A 21,025-nucleotide genomic window follows, 5' to 3' on the forward strand; every position below is an offset into this window, starting at 1 on the left:
CTGTATGTGATGGAGACGAAATTGGCAGTGTTTTATGAGCCCTTTGATAAAATTAAATAATTCAGAAACAGAATATATCATATATTTTCAACGGATCAGATAATATTTGAGGTGAACAACTTAGCTGAATATCCCTGTATATCAGTAAGACTAAGGAGCATCCGTGGTTCAGGCGGCAGCGCGCCGGGCTCTTAACGCTGGGTTCCGTGGTTCAAATTCCGGTCACTCCATGTGAGATTTGTGCTGGACAAAACGGAGGCGGGGCAGGTTTACCCGGGATACTCCGGTTTTCCCTGTCATCATTCATTCCAAAACACTCTCCAATATCATTTCATTTCATCTGTCAGCCATTAATCATTGCCCCAGAGGAGAGCGACAGGTTTCCGCAGCCTGCACAATTCCTATCCTCTCCGCTAGATAGGGCTTCATTCATTCCATCCCTGACCCGGTCAAATGACTGGAACAGGCTATTGATTTTCATCAGTAAGACTAAGAGAGAGATCCCAGCAGCATTCAACTTGGGACCGTGGGTTGGTGACTTCGAGATCCCAGGCCTAGTCTGACAATGTTTCTAATTACTTGTGCCAGACCCCGGAGTATTTTGTGACATCTGACATATCGCGTAAGTCGCTAGCGAGCTTCAGCCGAAGCAAGTCACTCCGAGCTCTTACCTCTCGCTTGTGTTGACAGTGTAGCATAACGTGTATTGTGTGTTCGTTCTTCAGTGTGTTTGTGTAATTACACTTCGTGTGCTTTCACGCTACGAACTTACACTTCTCTCAACATGGCTAATGGAATAAACCCTGATACGGGGACTATATTAAAAGAAAGTTTATTAACATATTATTCGTCGTCAGCGGACATGGATTCAACGCAACCAATTCAAACCAGTCAACAAGTCAACACAAACCAGCCTTTAGTGAAAGTTTCCTCAAATCTACAGCAACAAGCAGCTTCACAGCAGCAGCATTCACAACGACTGGAACAACATCATGTAAGTCCAGAACTTCTTAATCAACGTTCTATGTCTTCAACCTCATCACGACCTATTTTACAACCAAGTAAACTTGCGGAACTTAAACGTGCGCACGAAGCACTTGCTTCTCCCGATCCCCCGTTACAACAGGACGATGGTTTCCTGACTCCCAGTAAAAAGCTAACTGTATCCGCTGCAAGATTAAACAATAAGTACATGGTAGATCTCACAGCCGTTCATAATAAGTATGCTCCTCTTGAACGCATGGATGATAACACTGCAGGCGACAATGTTGCCCCATTAACACCTAAAGTTAACGTGCCACCAATCTTTCTCCACGAAGTAAATAATTATCAGCAAATTATTAGAGACTTGAATACTGTAATCAGCAGTGATTACACTACACAACAGCGCGGCAAAATTCTCAAGATAAATACTACCACTATCAGCGATTATCGTTCCGTCACCAAATTTCTAGAATAATCCGAACTTCAATTTCATACCTTCCAGGACCCTACCACCAAAAAACTTGAAGTTATCATTCGTGATGTCCCATACTCTGTTACTGACTCGGAACTCCACTCAGAGTTACAAGAGCTTAACTTCCAGGTACGCAAAGTTACTCGGCTTCTTTTCAAAGATAAGCAGCCCATGCCCCTCTGCGCCGTTGAATTGGACAACACGGAAGATGCAAAAAGAATTTTTGACTTGACACACATTCAGCGTGCAATTATTTCGGGCGAACTTCGTCGCAAACCACAAGACATCTCACAGTGTACCCGATGTCAACGGTTCGGTCACACTAAAACTTCTGCAAGTTAAGTCCACGCTGCGTCAAATGCCCTAATAATCATCACTATTCAGCATGCAATAAACCACGACAAGTACCTCCAACGTGTGTCAACTGCGGCCAAGATCGCGCTGCAAATTACAAAGGCGGCCCATATTATCTCAATATGAAGAACAAGCTCAGGCGTGCAAGTACTTCTCCAACACCGATGTTCACCAGCACCCAGCCCAACATTATCGCCCCCACACCACCAGCTAATAATGCTGCGAACTTTCCTCCGCTACCATCTCGACCTTCGCTCGTTCGAACCCCTAACCGATCAGCATGGCAACGCGCGCTTTCTCAACCTTCTCCGCAAAACCCAGTATATTCAGCTCAGAATCCACCGCAAAATTCTTCTCAACCTACATCGTCTTCCAGCCTTGTCCAACAGATTATAGCCTTTCTTACGCCTTTCATCCCCCAAATCAAATCATTTATCATGAAATTACTCTCAGAACTCCTTAACAATGGTTGTTAGTGCCAATCCTCTGTTTTCCCATCTCACATTTCTCAACTGGAATGCTAACGGTTTGAAGATCAAACGTGCCTCCTTCTTGGAGTTCATGTCCCACCATAATATAGATGAAGCATGCATTTCTGAAACTCATCTCGTTGAACATGAACGTTTTACAGCACCTGGTTTCAACATCTACCGATGTGATCACCAAGCTCCTGTTGTCCCTGGTGGAGTGGCAGTCATCATAAAGAAAAGACTTAAACATTATCCGATATTCTTACCACAGTTAACCACTATCGAAGCTTGTGCTGTTAAAATTGAATTACGCAATGGAACCCCTTTGTCAGTCATAGCAGCCTATAAACCCCCATCAGCTCGACTCCACGTTGAAGATATAAGATTATTGTTTCAAGACCAGTTACCAACCATCCTAATGGAAGATCTTAACAGCAAGAACGAGATTTTTGGCTGTCGTGTAACAACTCCCAATGGTAGACAGCTGTTAGCAGCAACTGAACTTTATGCCATCCACGTCGCTGCTCCAGACGAACCGACTCATTACCCATCTAACTTCAATCACCAGCCGGACATTCTCGACATAGCCCTAATCAAAAACGTCGCCTTCCCCATTTATATGAGACCAGTGGCTGAAATGGATTCGAATCATTGTCCAGTAATTACATCCTTTTCTGCTGAGACTTTCGTTCAACAACCACGTACTTTTACTCATGGTTATATTAATCGGGACATTTATCACCACCAGCTTGACTCCTGTCTTCAACCAAATATGTCCCTCAAGACTAGAGAAGATCTTGACAATGCCATTTGCCACTTCACCACCATTATAACTACTTCACTCAAAGCAGCTACTGTGTCCCAAAGGAGGCCGCAACAGCCACCTCTTCACTCAACATTTCCCCTCGGAATTTTAAGACTCATCAAGGCTAAACGTAAAATGCGACGTGTGTGGCAGGCTCAGCGCCTACCTTGGCAACATCATAGATTAAACCAGCTTATCAGATTAATACGCACAACTTTAGATAATCACCGTTATGCTTCGTACCAGCATCATCTCTCTGGTCTGTCGCCTGATGATTGTACACTCTGGAAGGAAACCAAACGAATACTGCATGAACCAAGCCTTATTCCTCCTCTGAAAGCATCTGATACCCATTATTTGAGTGATTCTGAAAAATGTAATATACTTGCAGATGTTTTTGAAGCTTCCTTCACTCCAAACCCACCAATCAATCACGAGTATAACAGTGAAATAGAAGCGTTTCCAACATTCTGCCCTACAGTTCCAGAAAGAATCAAATTTACCTCACCGGGAGAAATACGAAATCTGATCAAGAACCTGCCCGTCAAGAAAGCTGCTGGACATGATCTCATCCCTAACATAGCCTTGAAGCGCTTCACTCGAAAAGCACTATCATTCCTTGCATCTATATTCAATGCTCTTCTTCGTCTTGGGTACTTTCCCGACACATGGAAAAATGCAGAAATAATTGCAATTCACAAACCTGGGAAACCTTCGACACTACTCATGAGTTACCGACCAATAAGTTTATTACCAACATTATCCAAATTATTTGAGAAAATCACCCTTAAACGTCTAAATAATTTCTTAGAGGACACATCTCTCCTTCCACATCACCAGTTTGGCTTCCGTCAACGGCATTCGACAACTCATCAGCTACTACGTCTTACGGAACACATTGCGCAAGGTTTCGAGCTCAAACATCACACTCTTGCAGCGTTCTTAGATTTTACTAAGGCATTTGATAAAGTTTGGCATAAAGGCCTATTTTACAAATTGCGCACAATCGGAATTCCACATTATATATACAGCATCATCTACAGCTTCTTGAGTCAGCGTATCTTTCGCGTACGTATCAATTCCACGTATTCAACACCTCGGCTCATTAACGCCGGAGTCCCACAAGGTTCTATTCTTGGTCCAACCCTCTTCAACATTTATACCCATGACATTCCATCGCCTCCATTCGTCAACGTCGCAATGTACGCAGATGATACTGCTGTCTTCACATCCCACCATGACATTTTAACTGACACTCGTCGACTGCAAGCCTCTCTGCAAACCATATCAACGTGGTTACATAACTGGAGAATTTCACTGAATGTACCAAAATGTGAAACCATGATCTTTACTCTTCGACGTCTACCTCTCCCACCACCAATCTTCCTAAATGGAACAGCCATCCAATGGACGCCTAACGACAAGGCCGTAAAGTACCTGGGAGTATTCCTTGACCGTCGCTTATCATGGAAATACCATATAAATCAGAAATTAAAATCTAAGTTATGCACGACTAAGAAGACTATATCCTCTCCTAAACAGGAAATCTTCCCTCAAATTTGAATGTGGATTACTTCTCTACAAATCACTGCTCCGTCCTTTATTCACCTACGCCTGTCCAGTCTGGGGAGGGGCGGCTCGAACCACTATCAGACGTCTGCAATCATTCCGAAACAAAGTTCTCCGTATCATTACCAACGTTCCTTGGTACGTCCGAAACAGTTACATCGTGAACTTCAGTTAGACACTTTGGAACACGTGATTTCAATGCACGCCAAGACGTTCTTCAAGAAACTCCAAAATGTGCCTGGTGCTGTGTTCTTCGCCCTTGGAAAACGATCCACACTTCCACGACGGATTAAAAGTAGACTTCCTCAAGATCTTTTACTTTCACCAAGAGAAGAATCTGAAGATGAACAGTGAGTGTTTGTGTATATCAAAAATAAAATAAATGAACGTGTACGAATTTCCACTCGAATGCTATTGTTGCTCAGTGCTTCTTTTATTCAACTGACAATTTATTTCTCAATGAAATATTAGTATAACAAACATTACCAAGAAAATAAGAGTTAACTTGACTAGAAAAACTGGAACATCCCTTTGTGTTAGTGACCAATTGCTTTTTGTATTTTTGAAATTTTATTATCTGTGTGTGTATCTTTTCCAGCACTTTATTACAAACTCTCCTCACTTATTCTAGTTACAGGAGGGCCTACAGGAGGTCGACTTCAAATCTCGTCCTTAGTAAGTGATTATTCTTGCCTTTGTTATGTACTAAGATTTTTGTTTGTTGTTTGTTTGGTTGCTTTTATTTTATCTCTTGTCAACAGTAATCTGATATAGCATGTATTTATGCTGAACGATTAAATACTACATTTAAAAAAACATAACGCGAGTATCATACAGTTCTAATAGGAGCAGTCCAAGTTTGCTGGCATCGAACCTTTATCCTTCTGGGTGGTAATCAGTCACGCGATTCCGTGACCAACCAAAGAATTCCGTGCAATCGTGGGTAGAAAATAGTCATTTTGAAACGTGAACACGATAAAGAATATACAGTATTTTAAATGTGTATTTGCATGTGCACTGAAAGACTCATTACAAGTAATTAAAGTATGGATTACTGTATCACTGCATGTGATTTGAAAGTCAGGAGACTGTACATGTTACTCAAACCTTCAGAGGATAGTTTTAACCTCGTATTCATTCCACTTCTGAATATAATAAGAATAGCTTCATTAAAACTTTGCTCTCGATTTCCTACTCCGTGTGTAGACAAGGAACCATTCAGAGTTGCCAGTCTCATACTACAGAAGTATCGTGCCGAGTCTTCAAAATTACGTGCTTTGTCTTACTAATTTCATCGTGCGTTTTAGAAATAAACAATCTTTTAGGATAAAAAATTGAATTACTTACCGTCAAGATGATGAATATATGTAGATGTTACGGCGTCTGCACTGAGTCTGCGAAATTATGGAACGTGCAAGGACCAAACGAGCAGGAAAAAATCGTACACTTATAACACACGGGTGACGTCATCAATAGTTTACAAAATGACCGCATATTTCTTTAGTATCGTACAAACTAAATCATACCAATCTAAAAATTATCGAATTCCTTCATAATTAATGTATAGGTTGGCACCGCTGAACCCATCCCACTTTGAGGATAGAAAAGCCAATGATTTTTGTCACTGAAAGTGTCTTACAACGTCGTTTTTCATGCATAATAGGCTATTAGCTGCTGATGCAAAATCTTACTCACTGGAGAGCGCTGGATTTTACTACTGGGGGTGCGAAGAGCATCTACCTCTGAACGGGTAAAATGATCTTTAACGCCCACGTTTTTCAAAGAAGTCATCGTCAGAGTTCACAAAATGGTCAATGCAGTCTTTAATTTACGCTATGAGCAGCGAATGGGGATCTAGTGACTACACTAATCACAAAAGCTCTCACTATCTAAATTAAAAGCAAAACATGATTTGGTAATCCGAAGGGGTCTAGCGTGATTTCCACTCAGTCCATTGGTTCTAATCCTAGAATGAGGCCTTGAATGGGGATGAATCTTAACCGAGGAGCTGTTTGATATGAAAGGAAAAGGACTCGACCCATAAAACCAAGCAATAAGCTGAAGAAGTAGTCCCACTAACCATGTGATACTTCTATGTCTACAGGCCCTCAGCTCAAGGCCCGTAATATATTCTATGTATCACAAACTTTTCTTGTTATTTATGTACATGTGTACAGTATGTATATATGCGGACATATCAACATTTTATTCACAGTATGATCTATTACATGGTTGTAAAAATACATTAATATTATAACCCACTAAAAATGTTAATTTCTTCGTTCATGGTTCGATGGCAGTGATAATGTTTGTTTAAAAGTACATATTCCCTTTTCAAAGTTTTTCAAAGAGTGCTGCGATCGTGAAATACAAGAGTTTATTGGAATGATCCTTAAATAACCTACTTTTACTCATTGGATAAGACTGTGATCTTAAAATCTTTTAACTAAAAAGCTTCTTTCCGTTTCAAGCCTTGCTTGAGATATAAAATCGTCCGCTATTTGATCATTGATATTATATGGACATATTATACTATTTGACATACTAAAACAATGGGAACAGACTCTTAACTTCTTCGGGAAAGTCTGCCTCTCGCATTGCAATGGGGAAGGATGATTTCGTTACTGAGGCCTTCTTCGTTTGATCCCATTTACTCTGCTTTTTCAGTAAGCTCTCATCTCTCAATAATTCGTTAATCGAAGCATTTTCGGAATTTTTCTATAGCATACACTAACTTATCTGCCATGAGCTGCTCTTTTCGTCAGATGATTCGCCAGCTGGTTACCACAATTCCCATTGCGAGTCTTATCCTGGGTGAACTCGATTGGGTTTTATCTTTTATCTTGATTCGATGGCTAAAGTAGTTGCAGTTACTAATACATGTTAATGAGCCTATTAATATTTTACAGTTGGTAAATATTATAGCTTTTCCCAAAGTATTTTTCTTCTTTATACACTGTAAAGCAAAGCAAAATCATCTCCGTACAGGCCATGGAGGCCCTGGGAGGGATGGAATGTAAATGCTTCCATTATCCGTAACCTCGGCACTTGGTAGCATAGAGTGGATAGCTCTAAGCCCAGCCACCTTTGCCCCCAGGAATTAACCTGGTACTCATTTTCAGCGTAGTCTGAGTGGACCCCAGGGATATTTGCACTTCCGGAAGTGGAAATCTCGTTTTCCTTAATGTTTGACTTCCTGACGGAGAATTGAACCCACTTCCTTCCGGGTGAACGCAGCACGCCTTTACAGCCTGGGCCAGGCAGACCCTACACATGCACTTAGGTTAAATAAGGATGAAAACTAGTAGATTTTCACTTCAGTTTAACTACTGCTGCTTGTCCCTAAATATTCCCAGATTACGTTTTCTCCCCAGCATTGCACGGAAGTCTGAGCTTGGTCACGGTATCGCGTGACAGAGTGATCGTATACGACGTCAAATGTCACAGAAACAATACTTGCTGATAAGCATTTAATTTGGTTAATTTACTACAATACAGTTCAGCATTAGCCAGTGAGAACTACCACAGTGGGAAGCGAAAAAAATGACGTAGGCTACTGCAATTCACTAGAGATTTCCTGAGCTCAGCAAGAATGATTCAGGTCACTTTCAGGAGAGAATAGGTCAAGTAACACTTTTATGGTGTTCACCTCAAGTGAACTGGCCTTTGGTCCAAGGAGTTTCGTATACGATTCCCGGAGGGGTTGGGGATTTTAACTTTCATTGGTTAATTCCTCTGGCTCGGCGAATAAGTGTTTGTGCCGTCTTGAATAAAAGAAATTATATGTAAGACTCCATCCTTACAGGCGCGCAGTTCACTTACAGGGCGTCAACTGCAAAGACCTGCACTACGCCTCTCCGGAAGCCACACGCCATTTGAAAAACGTCGAGTAAAAGTGGTCTTATTCTTCTCCTTCTTCTCCTCACAGTAGGTCGATGACCATCATGAAGATTTGATTTATTTCCTACTAGCAAATGTACCCGTGCTTCGCTACGATATTATACATTGTAGTCGAATATCGAAGTATATGAAATGAAATGGTGTATGGCTTTTAGTGCCGGGAGATCCAAGGACGGGTTCGGCTCGCCAGATGTAGGTCTTTTGATTTGACTGCCGTAGGCGACCTGCGCGTCGTGATGAGGATGAAATGATGATGAAGACAGCACATACACCCATCCCCGTGCCAGAGAAATTAACCAATGATGGTTAAAATTCCCGACCCTGTCGGGAATCGAACCCGGCACCCCTGTGACCAAAGGCCAGCACGCTAACCATTTAGCCATGGAACCCGACATCGAAGAAAATACTGTACATGCAATAAATATGATTATTTTAAAATGCATGTCTCTTAGCGTTATCCGAGAAACAGCACGGGGAGGTCCCCATACGTTGTTTCCTATGTAAAGTGTTTGTTACGCATTTGTGATGACAACGGCAGGTTCACTTGCCTACTGCCATTCACAATCGAGTTGGGAAGTTTACATTATAATTGAAGGCCCCATTGTCTACGCGCGGTCACAATCGATTTGGGGAGTTTTCGTTACAATGACAGGCCCCTATCCTACTTCCGGACAGATTACATTTCAGAAGATTTTATTATAAAGGCAGGCAATTTCCCTACTACCAGTCAAAATTGAGTTGTGCAGCTATCATTATAATGACAGGCCTCTTCTCCTACTACCAGCCAGCCTAATGCCAGTCACATTTTAGATGGGTGCATTTGTTTATAATGGCGGGCACACTTGCCTACAGCCAAACAATCGGGTAGCGGAGTTTTCAACAAAACTGTATGCTACCTTGCCTTGTGCAAGTCAAATCGAGAAGTGAATTATTCATTACAGTGGTAGCCCTATCTTACTAATGCCAGTTACACAGGAGTTGGAGAAGCACCCCATTCCTACTGCCAAAGTCGGTGTGGGGAGTACTGATTACAATAGCAGACACACCCTTTCTCGATCGCTACAAATCGACATCAGTGAATATATGTAGATCGTCATACGAAAGTATATGCGTATTTACGATATTGCAGACCTTCATTTACAGATTATCTGCTGATAAACGGTACGTCATATCGACAAAGGATTGTACCATAAGACGCCGGATTTAGCGGCCTAAATTGCTGGTCCTATGATAGCTTATCTATTCATGGGTAAGATTGGGTTAGAAATGTTGAATAGGGTAAAATTTGTGTAACATTACCTAACATTGCATTACTTTTCGGATAATTATGTGACAGCTACATTAGCACTTGGCTCATATATGGCTACTGGGTGGGCCAATTTTCGTGTAGAGTTTGATGATTTTATCTTTCCAATAAGTCATTGAAAGTATGAATTATGCATGTGAAAAGCCCAAACTTACTTAACATCGAGAAATAGAGAAAATTCAAACGTAAAAAGGGTACAGACACGACAAAAATTCATAAGACCAAGGTTGTAGATCACTCCAAATTGAACGGGGATTGTGCCATTCATTACGTGATAAGACTTCCAGAAGGTCTGCACCATCATTAAAATTGCCTCCATATTTCGATATTCTTCGGGGACAAAAAGTGAAAAATTTTGAAGGGTCTTCGAAGTTTTAAGTCCGTTACAGGCTAAAACGTATAATTTTGCCAAATTTCAATTTTATTGTTCGTTTGGCAGATTATGTCGCAATTTGGATTTTGGGCAAGGAGAGTAAAAATTAGGACTTTCAGGAAACTAAACCAAAAAAATAAGCAGATGGTCATTATTATCCCTCAAACGGGTAGCTGTACGAAAATTTCGCCAAAATAGTCAATGTACAGGCACACAGTCGTTACGATTTTATTTATATAGATAGATAAGTAATCTGCTACAGGTACAACACTTTTGGGCTATGTCCGCTGGACTTAACCTGCAAAACCGGCCGTTCATGATATCTCCCTTATTAATCCTACTGTCGAAATAATGCACATAAAAGAATTAGAAATGGATTTCCATCAAGTTTGGTCGATTTCCAGTCTGGTTGGTCCTGTACTGCATATCTTGTGGAAGAGTAAAAACACAATTTCGGTTCTCTCTATACCGCCAGTCCATTCATGGAACATGAAATGTTATTGACATTTAAATCATTCCTTTGGACTTGTGGATGCTAAATATAAAGGTTGGTTCAAATATCTTCAGTAGTTTTCAAGTTGTAAGAAACACGCTTTTCACGCACCCGCTCTTGAGTTAAGTCCGATGGGACTTGTACGGAAAAACGATCCGTTAATGATATCTCCCTTATTAATCCTAATATCGAAATGATGTACATGAGAAAAAAGTTTAGAAATTAATTTCCATTAAGACAGGTAGATTTCCATTAAGTTTGGTTGTTTATATTTGGTGGAAGTGCAAATTCACGGTTTCGGTTTCGTATAAACCCCCAGCCAGTTCAGGGATTTAGAAAGAATACATGCCCTTAAACCAACCCAAGGACAGGTGCATTCTAAGTACCACGTTTGGTGGAAATATATCCAGTAGTTTTCAAGTTATAGGCAAACATACAAACAGACAAACAAACGAACAAACAGACAAACAGACACCACAGCTAAAAGTATGCATAAGGTTATTATTACACCTGAAACGGATAACTGTACGAAAATTCGCCAAAACAGTCTATGTACAGATACACTCTAGAAGTGCAGAACTTCATTTCGAGAGTTACTGCTTTGAAACCATACGCCATATCTACAAACGGACTTCACCATGAGACGCCTCATTAAGTGTTCTACATGGTTGGTCCCATGACAGCTTCTCGCATCTCCTATATATATATGGTTTATATTGAGTTAGCATCATCGATAGGAGTGACATTTTGTACAGTTTTCACATACTACTTTATATTTTTGATTCTCATGTGACAGAATCATAAAATTTGGCTATCACATGACCAGTGGTCACGTTAATGTGCGTGCCGAATATCATCATTCTATCTTTCCTATAAGTGTGTCAAATGATAACATATACGTGTAAAAGTACAAAAGTAACTTGAAATCGAGAAATACAGCTCTATTCGACGTATAAGGGATAGAAATACGACAAAAAGTCATAGGACCAATGTTGTAGATCTCTCCAAAATGATATGCGATTTTGCTTTCTGATTTGTGATACGACTTACCGATTAGCCAGCAATTATCCCGAAACGAAGGTCTGCACCGTCGTTAAAATTGCGTCCATATTTCGATCATTTCCGGGTCCAGAACGTATACATTTGCATAGCATGGAATATTTCCTCAAAGAAAAGAGTGTCCAGCTTTCGGGATTAGCACTCGCATACGTACTGTAAGGACTCCTTACTTCACCGGCAACTACAGTTATGAACTTCGCCACGCACATAACCTTTTTCTACTATTAATATGGACTTACCCTCATCATGATATAAACCGCATTTTCTCTCCAACTGGAACTTACATACTTATGTGGGATTGCACACATCATACCTTGCATGAACTCTGCTCTATCCACCTTTACGATCTACGATAAACTAACTTCCTTTTCGCTGGCTGACGTCATGTGACATCGCCCGGTTTGTCGCGCATGCTCCACTAACCTCTGGAATCTTCCAGACATATTTCTCATTATTTCCCCTCTACTCCACACTATAAATACCTGGCCTTCCTCTGATTATATTGAGATGGATGTTCCGGTCGCGTCCATGTTCCCCTTCTATCTTGCCTTCTATGATCAGTTGTATCAGGCCGGACTTGTTATTTTGTAAGATATGAACAAAATATGTTTCGCAATAACCTTCTTTTTCGTGACGTGGTCTACTCATGGGATGCATTTTGCGATACATCTACATTTCAAAGGCCTGAAGTTGGTTTATTGACTCAGCTTTTAATGTCTATCCGTCGCAATAAAGTAGCACTGGTAAAACTTCACGACACACCGAAGAGTTTCGAATCGGAGATCACGGTTGCACGCAAGATTATTTATCCTCAGGAACACACTTCATGCAATGTGAATACTCAATTTTTCTGCATCGGAATCCTATTCTTGTGTTTCAGCCAGTAACCTAGTCACCTGATATAATTACAGACACTCTACCCAGGGTAATAACAATCTTGGTGATTTTCTGTTTAATAATTTTCATTAATTATGCTTCCTGAATTTCGTTATCCGTTTCCCACAATTGATTTTGGGACATAGTAGGCGTAAGTCATGTGAACATAATTCATGTATACATTTTCATTTATTTAGGAACAACCTCCTGTATTTACAAGCTACCATTAAAAACATATCAAATTGTATCTGTACAGTTCTATTAATGAAAGAAAACTCTGAATCGTAAAGGAGATATGGTAAACAGTATAATTAGTGCGGCATTTCGGTGCTGTAGAGGTATGTCTTAAGGATCATGATGGCGACATAATAATAATAATAATAATAATAATAATAATAATAATAATAATAATAATAATACAGGTAAGTGAAGTTAGACTGACCACAACAGCATCACCAAATTAAAGGTAGAATTTGAATAATAAAACCGCAAAATCTCAATTGGTTTCTGTAGAATACACACCACAGATATATTTAAAATTCGTCGGCTTTTGGTCTGTAATTCTTATAGAGTGTGCGAAATATGTACTTGATTATCCGCTAATCCATCTCGATATTGGTCTTATCTAATACATTGTTATGGAGGAGTGGGATTTCCAAGCCATTGCTTGCCTCATTTTTCATCACGAACTACGCTGGGTTTTGAATTAGGGGCCAGTGATTGAGTCACGAGCTGGCCTTACGAGAGGAGTCCATTATTCAGCATCTAAGCACAATCTTCTTCGTTACTCTCTGGCGTCATCTAAATCACTATGGATTTTACATCAGTTCGGAAAGAAAATGAGGGAACACAGCTTCTTGTTACAATGTTTTCCCAGCCAGCATTATTTCTGATCCAGGAAAACTTTTAAGCTTATGTTTCTAAAGAATTCTACATTTTTTAGCAGAGGTTAAGAATTGTAGAAGTCTTCACTTTCCACTCCAATGGGCTGTCTTCATGGCCCGTAGAGAGATGTCATTGCATTACGTAGCTGTGCTACGTTGCATTAATATATCGAATACCCTCGATATGTTAGTGCAACGTTAGGCTAAAATTAATGCAAGAAAAGGACACATTATTATTATTATTATTATTATTATTATTATTATTATTGTTATTATTATTATTATTATTATTATTATTATTATTCTACAAATGTAGCATTATAAGATATAAAGGGAAAGAGAGATCCCTTCCTTGTAGGCTGAGAGAGGTGCACAAAAATCTACAGGAAGGAGGCATAACAACAGTTGAATTCACGACAGGAATAGTGTTAGTAAAAACGTTTCAGTTTTGAAGGAAAATCCCGAAAACCTGCTAACGCGCAGAACATATCAGTGCAAGAACGACATAGGAGGAGTCAGAGGTTGCAAAGTTTCCTCTGGCGGGAATGTAAAGAAATGGGTCGAGGAAAGGCCGGTATCAAATGTATGGAAAGGGTTACAAATTGTCAGAATATGACACTCTTCTTAGGTCTCGTAAGCCTATTACCGTCGAGGTCGGAAGAACATAAATAGTTACCAAGGACGATTACATACATACATACATTATCATTATAGACTGTTATGCCTTTCAGCGTTCAGTCTGCAAGCTTCTGAGAATTTACTAAACGTCGCCACAATCCTCGATTTGCAACTAGTGTTGTGGCCTCATTTAGTTCTATACCTCTTATCTTTAAATCGTTAGAAACAGAGTCTAACCATCGTCGTCTTGGTCTCCCTCTACTTCTCTTACCCTCCATAACAGAGCCCATTATTCTCCTAGGTAACCTATCCTCCTCCATTCGCCTCGCATGACCCCACCACCGAAGCCGGTTTATGCGTACAGCTTCATCCATCGAGTTCATTCCTAAATTAGCCTTTATCTCCTCATTCCGAGTACCCTCCTGCCATTGTTCCCACCTGTTTGTACCAGCAATCAATCTTGCTACTTTCATGTCTGTTACTTCTAACTTATGAATAAGATATCCTGATTCCACCCAGCTTTCGCTCCCATAAAGCAAAGTTGGTCTGAAAACAGACCGATGTAAAGATAGTTTTGTCTGGGAGCTGACTTTCTTCTTACAGAATACTGCTGATCGCAACTGCGAGCTCACTGCATTAGCTTTACTACACCTTGATTCAATCTCACTTACTATATTACCATCCTGGGAAAACACACAACCTAAATACTTGATATTATCGACCTGTTCTAGCTTTGTATCACCAATCTGACATTCAATTCTGTTGGATTTCTTACCTACTGACATCAATTTAGTCTTCGAGAGGCTAATTTTCATACCATACTCATTGCACCTATTTTCAAGTTCCAGGATGTTAGACTGCAGGCTTTCGGCACAGTCTGCCATTAAGACCAAGTCGTCAGCATAGGCCAGGCTGCTTACTACATTTCCACCTAACTGAATCCCTCCCTGCCATTTTATACCTTTCAGCATATGATCCATGTAAACTACAAACAGCAAAGGTGAAAGATTACAGCCTTGTCTAACTCCTGTAAGTACCCTGAACCAAGAACTCATTCTACCATCAATTCTCACTGAAGCCCAATTGTCAACATAAATGCCTTTGATTGATTTTAATAATCTACCTTTAATTCCATAGTCCCCCAGTATGGCGAACATCTTTTCCCTCGGTACCCTGTCATATGCTTTCTCTAGATCTACGAAACATAAACACAACTGCCTATTCCTCTCGTAGCATTTTTCAATTACCTGGCGCATACTGAAAATCTGATCCTGACAGCCTCTCTGTGGTCTGAAACCACACTGGTTTTCATCCAACTTCCTCTCAACGACTGATCGCACCCTCCCTTCCAAGATGCCAGTGAATACTGGTATACTAATCAATGAGATACCTCGATAGTTGTTGCAATCCTTCCTGTTCCCTTGCTTATAGATAGGTGCAATTACTGCTTTTGTCCAATCTGAAGGTACCTTACCAACACTCCACGCTAATCTTACTACTCTATGAAGCCATTTCATCCCTGCCTTCCCACTATACTTCACCATTTCAGGTCTAATTTCATCTAGGACGATTGGCTATAAAATATTAAAGGGAGACTCCCAGTGCAATTAAATAAACTCTACACCGTATGCCAGCCGCAGCTAAGGTCCAGCAATCGTTTCAGGATCGATTTCTGGCAAATTCATCCCTCCACATAGGGTTGGAGGTAGGAAGATCAGGCCGTAAGACTTGGCCAAATCCTTCTCAAGTGCTGACCTCAAGAAACTGAAAGTAAAGCCAGGAATAGGAAGAAGGAGAAAAAGAATAAAAGTAAGTAAGGAGTGAGGAGCCTGGCACACGTTAGTAACAGGCCGAGTGAGTTGGCCGTGCGGTTTGGGGCGCGCAGCTGTGAGCAAGTATTCGGGAGATAGTGGGTTCGAACCCCACTGCCGGCAGCAAGATGGTGGTTTTCCTTGGTTTCCCATTTTCACACCAGTCAAAATGCTGAGGCTGCACTTTAATTAAGGCCACGGCCGCTTTCTTCCCACTCCTAGCCTTTACCTATCTCATCGTCGCCATGAGACCTATCTGTGTCGGTGCGACGTAAACCAACTCGTAAAGAAGAGAAAAATTAGCAGCAATACCAGCCTCAACAATCGGCTCTTGTCGTCACCAATCATATACTTGCGTTTTACGACACATAGGGGATAATTTATATCAGGGATGACGAACGTATGACACGCGTGCCGCTAGGTGACACGCAAACACGACTTCTGTGGCTCGCTGCACAACATACTAACATACAGGTCCAACCAAAAGTTTAAGAAAACCTGCATATTTCATGAACATGATTCCTGTCCTTAAACTTTTAATCTCAGGCATACGATTGCGTACAGGGAACTAGAACGTATTTAGAGGAATATTTGCTGAAATTTTCATTAAAATATCGTTCTTTGTTTCGAAGGTATTGAAGTTCTTGTTTATAATCATTGGAAAGGAAATAGGTATTTTTTAATACTTAAGGAGATCTGGACAGTACAATATGAGGATTACAGTAATCATATTTCTATTTTTAAATATCCCCCGTTTTATAGCTCGGACCAGAACCACAGAAAGTGGTAAAAAAAATCGTTGACCTTGGATGGACAGGAGACCACTCAAGCTCGGGATATCTACAGTACAACGTAACACAAAAAATATCTCTGTAGATTCACGGGCCTCTTATCCAGCCAAGGTCAAGGAATGTTTGTTCTTTTACCACTTTCTGTGGTTCTATCGCAAGCTATTAAACGGGGGATATTTTTAAATGGAAACCTATTCATTAGTTCTATTACAATTATAAATATTGTTCACATATCTGTGATTCTCCATAACGAAGATTATTAATGTAATCCCAATATTGTACTGTTCAGATCTCCTCAAGTATTAAAAAAATAGCTACTTTCTTTCCAATTATTATAAACAAGAACTTCAATAATTTCGAAACAAAGAACGATATTTTAATGAAAATTTAAGCAAATGTTCCTCTAAATATTTTCTAGTTCCCCGTGAACAATCGTATGCCTGAAACTAAAAGTTTAAGGACAGGAATCATGTTTATGAAATATGCAGGTGTCCTTAAACTTTTGGTAGGACCTGTATTTTAGTTTCTAACATGCAATAAGAATAGGTCGAAAATTTAGCAGCATATCATATTTGAACATTACGCATTAATAAAGATCTCAATTAATTCTATGGCCATAGTTTTTTTTTTTTTTTTACAAATGTTATTAGGTTAAAGCAAAAGTGTATCTTATTCTTAAAATTGACCCCGTTTTTGAAATGCACTTTTCAGTTATGTTTGCGTCCGTCTCCGTAGCGTAACGGTTAGTGCTATTAGCTGCCGTACTTGGGGACCCGGGTTCGATTCCCGGTACTGCCAGAAATTAAAAAATGGCAGGAGAGCTGGTATGTGTTTAAAATGGTACATGCAGCTCACCTCCATTGGGGGTGTACCTGAAAAGAGCTTCACCACCTCAAGATGAGGATACGAGTTTACTTTACTTTTGTCAGACTCGTTGGCTGAATGGTAGGCGTTCTGGTCTTCGGTTCAGAGGGTCCAGGGCTCGATTCCCGGCTGAGTCGAGGATTTTAACCTTCATTGGATAATTCCAATGGCCCAGGGGCTGGGTGTTTGTGCTGTCCCCAACATCCCTGCAACTCATACACCACACATAACACTATCCTCCACCACAATAACACGCAGTTACCTACACATGGCAGGTGCCGCCCACCCTCATCGGAGGGTCTGCCTTACAAGGGCTGCTAGAAATAGCCACACGAAATTATTATTAGTGATGTTTGCAAAATAGAGTCTTGAATCATTCAGTCGAATGGATTTATGTGTAATGCCATCTAATACCTAAGTGAAGTCTAATGAGGGGGTTTGGGGATGATTTTAAAGGAAAATAACTGATGGGATACTAGACAGTAAAAATGAATAAACGACTGTAACTGACAAGCTAGTCGGAAAATGTTTGCCATATTAGTAGTAGTAGTAGTAGTAGTAGTAGTGTCGTCAGCCGCACGGTGTAGGGGTAGCGTGCCTGCCTACCCGGAAAACCCGGGTTCAATTCCCGACCAGGTCAGGGATTTTTACCTGGATCTGAGGGCTTGTTCGAGGTCCACTCAGCCTACTTGATTACAGAGGAGCTATCTGACGGTAAGATGGCGGCCCAGGTCTAGAAAGCCAAGAATAACGGCCGAAAGAATTCGTTGTGTTGACCACACGACACCTCATAATCTGCAGGCCTTAGGGCTGAGCAGCGGTCGCTTCGGAGGTTATGGCCATTCGGGGCTGTTGCGCCATGGGGGTTGGTTTGGGTTTAGTAGTAGTATTAGTAGTCGTAGTATTACTAATCCATGTTGCTATTTCCCGATAGATACAGATTTTTTTTTTTTTTCATTTATCTCTTGACACATGCCAGAGCTAAATGCAACTTCTACCCAAGTCTCAGTCTCATTCATGGCTGTGAGAGAATGGCAGCAGCTAAATGGCATGGAGCATTACTGGTGTGACCAGATGTTATGAAATTGGTACTCATGGAGCCGATCGAGCTTCAGTAACACTGTCTGTCTCAGCGGGGAAAGCAACGGCAAACTGCCTCTTCTTCATCTTGTCTAGTACCCCTCATTTTGGCACGGCTATCGGCTTAGTGGTGCTATCGGAAGATACAAACAGCTTCCGGGATGTTTACTTATCCTATCGTCGCTTCTGTACCAAAACCGCGAATGTTTCGATGCTCTTTCTATCCATTATTTCCCTTAAGACTGGTCGCACTGGATATGCAGAATAGCTAAATTAATAGATGCAGTACTAGAGAAGGCTAAGGGAAAAATTCCACACTTCTGCAGGTATACCATCTGGTCCTGGAGTTTTCTTGTTTCTAAGAGAGCTAATAGCTCTATTCAGCTCTTCTACAGTAAAGAGGGGTTTAACATCCAGTTCTGTTAAATTATTATATTATTTTGCTACAGATTGCAAACCTTTTATGCCCTGTTGCACTATGTGAAGGAATGTTAATATAGACTTTACTTCTTTATCAAGCTTGTTCCACGTCATTCTTATCGTCTTCATCTTCCCCTGCTTATGACTTGTAAAGAACTATGCGAACAATATTCCAGGTATGCCATGTTACTGCATGTTTGGTGACCATAAATGTTACCTGTCTAGAGTAAAGGAAGGAATGTCTAGTGACACATCTTACTTAAAAAGGGAATACCTGGAGCTTCCTTTCGAAGAATCTGGGCTTCAGCACATTAATGTGAACCTCTGCAAAAGAACCTCGGGACAAATATATTCACACTTGTTAATTTTCCCGCAATTCTTCGTTGAAAGGTTTTTGCGAGGAAACATTCACTGATGATGCACTGCACAGTATCAAGAAGAACTTACGTATAGGCCTACATTCTAAAATTAACCTGTCAGTCCCATTTTATTTTTATTTTATTTTTATTTTTTTGCGAGGGATTGTGGAAAATCTTCAAAAAGACACTTGTGAAGGGTCCGCACTTCACGAGTGTGTGGGATTCTTACCCACTAGAAACCACACACCCTTTTCCCACGATGTGAGTCATCACCCCGGAACCGCTCTCGCATTACTTCAGGATGATATCGTGCTTTGTCTTTCAGACGTCTTCTTTCTTCATTTCTCCTTTACGAACGTTCGTATGCTTCCAAATCCTTCTTCTTCTGAAGAAGGATGTCCTCCACATGTACTGCCACGCGATCCCAGGATTCCTGGTTTCGCAGCATCACCGAAATAACATTATCTGTTGTCAATTCTCCTAGTTCAGTTTCCACACATCTTCTCTGAATTGTCCAATGGCCGCATACAAAAAAGGTGTGATATACGTCGTCAATATCATCGCAGTATATGCATGCTGCTTCACTCGCTCTGCCCACTTTATGCAGGAATTTCCGGAAATATCCATGTCCTGTTAGAAGCTGCGTGAGGTAGTAATTTACTTCACCATGGGCCCTTTCAACCCAGATATCCAAGTGTGGTATCAGTCGCTTGGTCCATTTGCCTCGAGGGTCACTTTCCCATCTGAGTTGCCATCGCCTCATCAGTTGACTGAATAATAATAATAATAATAATAATAATAATAATAATAATAATAATAATAATAATAATAATAATAATAATAATTTTTTAACATTTTAGGTTTTGTAGCATCCCATTTTATTTCTTATTCCTGTCCAATGCACGTGCGTACCTCTATTATGTTAGCAAAGAAGCAAGCAGGGCATTTTGTAGCAAGTGATATTTAAACTTATACCATAAGTATAAAAATTCGGAGAGGTAGAGGGAGACTAAGACGACGGCGGTTAGACTTAGTCTTTAATGTTTTAATTTTATATATATATATATATATATATATATATATATATATATATATATATATATATATATAACAAGGTTTTAGTCTGTACATTGCTCAGAATTTTAAAGAAGGGTATTTCTGTATCGGTCGTGTCCACAGTATCGAGGAAACGCACGTTTTACTTTTCCGTAATGTCTGTCTGTCTGTCTGTCTGTCTGTCTGTCTGTCTGTCTGTCTGTCTGTCTGTCTGTCTGTCTGTCTGTCTGTCTGTCTGTCTGTCTGTCTGTCTGTCTGTCTGTCTGTCTGTCTGTCTGTCTGTCTGTCTGTCTGCACGAGCATCAAGTGGAAACGGCTTAAGAGAATTTAATAAAAATCGGTATTTGAAGTCGGGGAATGATATACTACAATATACGCTATAAATCATCTTATTAATGCTGAGTGAAATGGTAGTTAGGGGAAAGCCTAAAATTTAATTCTCAAATATTTATGTTATTAGTGGACCTACCGATAAATACTG

This window comes from Anabrus simplex, chromosome 4, assembly GCF_040414725.1.
Source record: "Anabrus simplex isolate iqAnaSimp1 chromosome 4, ASM4041472v1, whole genome shotgun sequence".
Classification (NCBI taxonomy): Eukaryota; Metazoa; Arthropoda; class Insecta; order Orthoptera; family Tettigoniidae; genus Anabrus; species Anabrus simplex.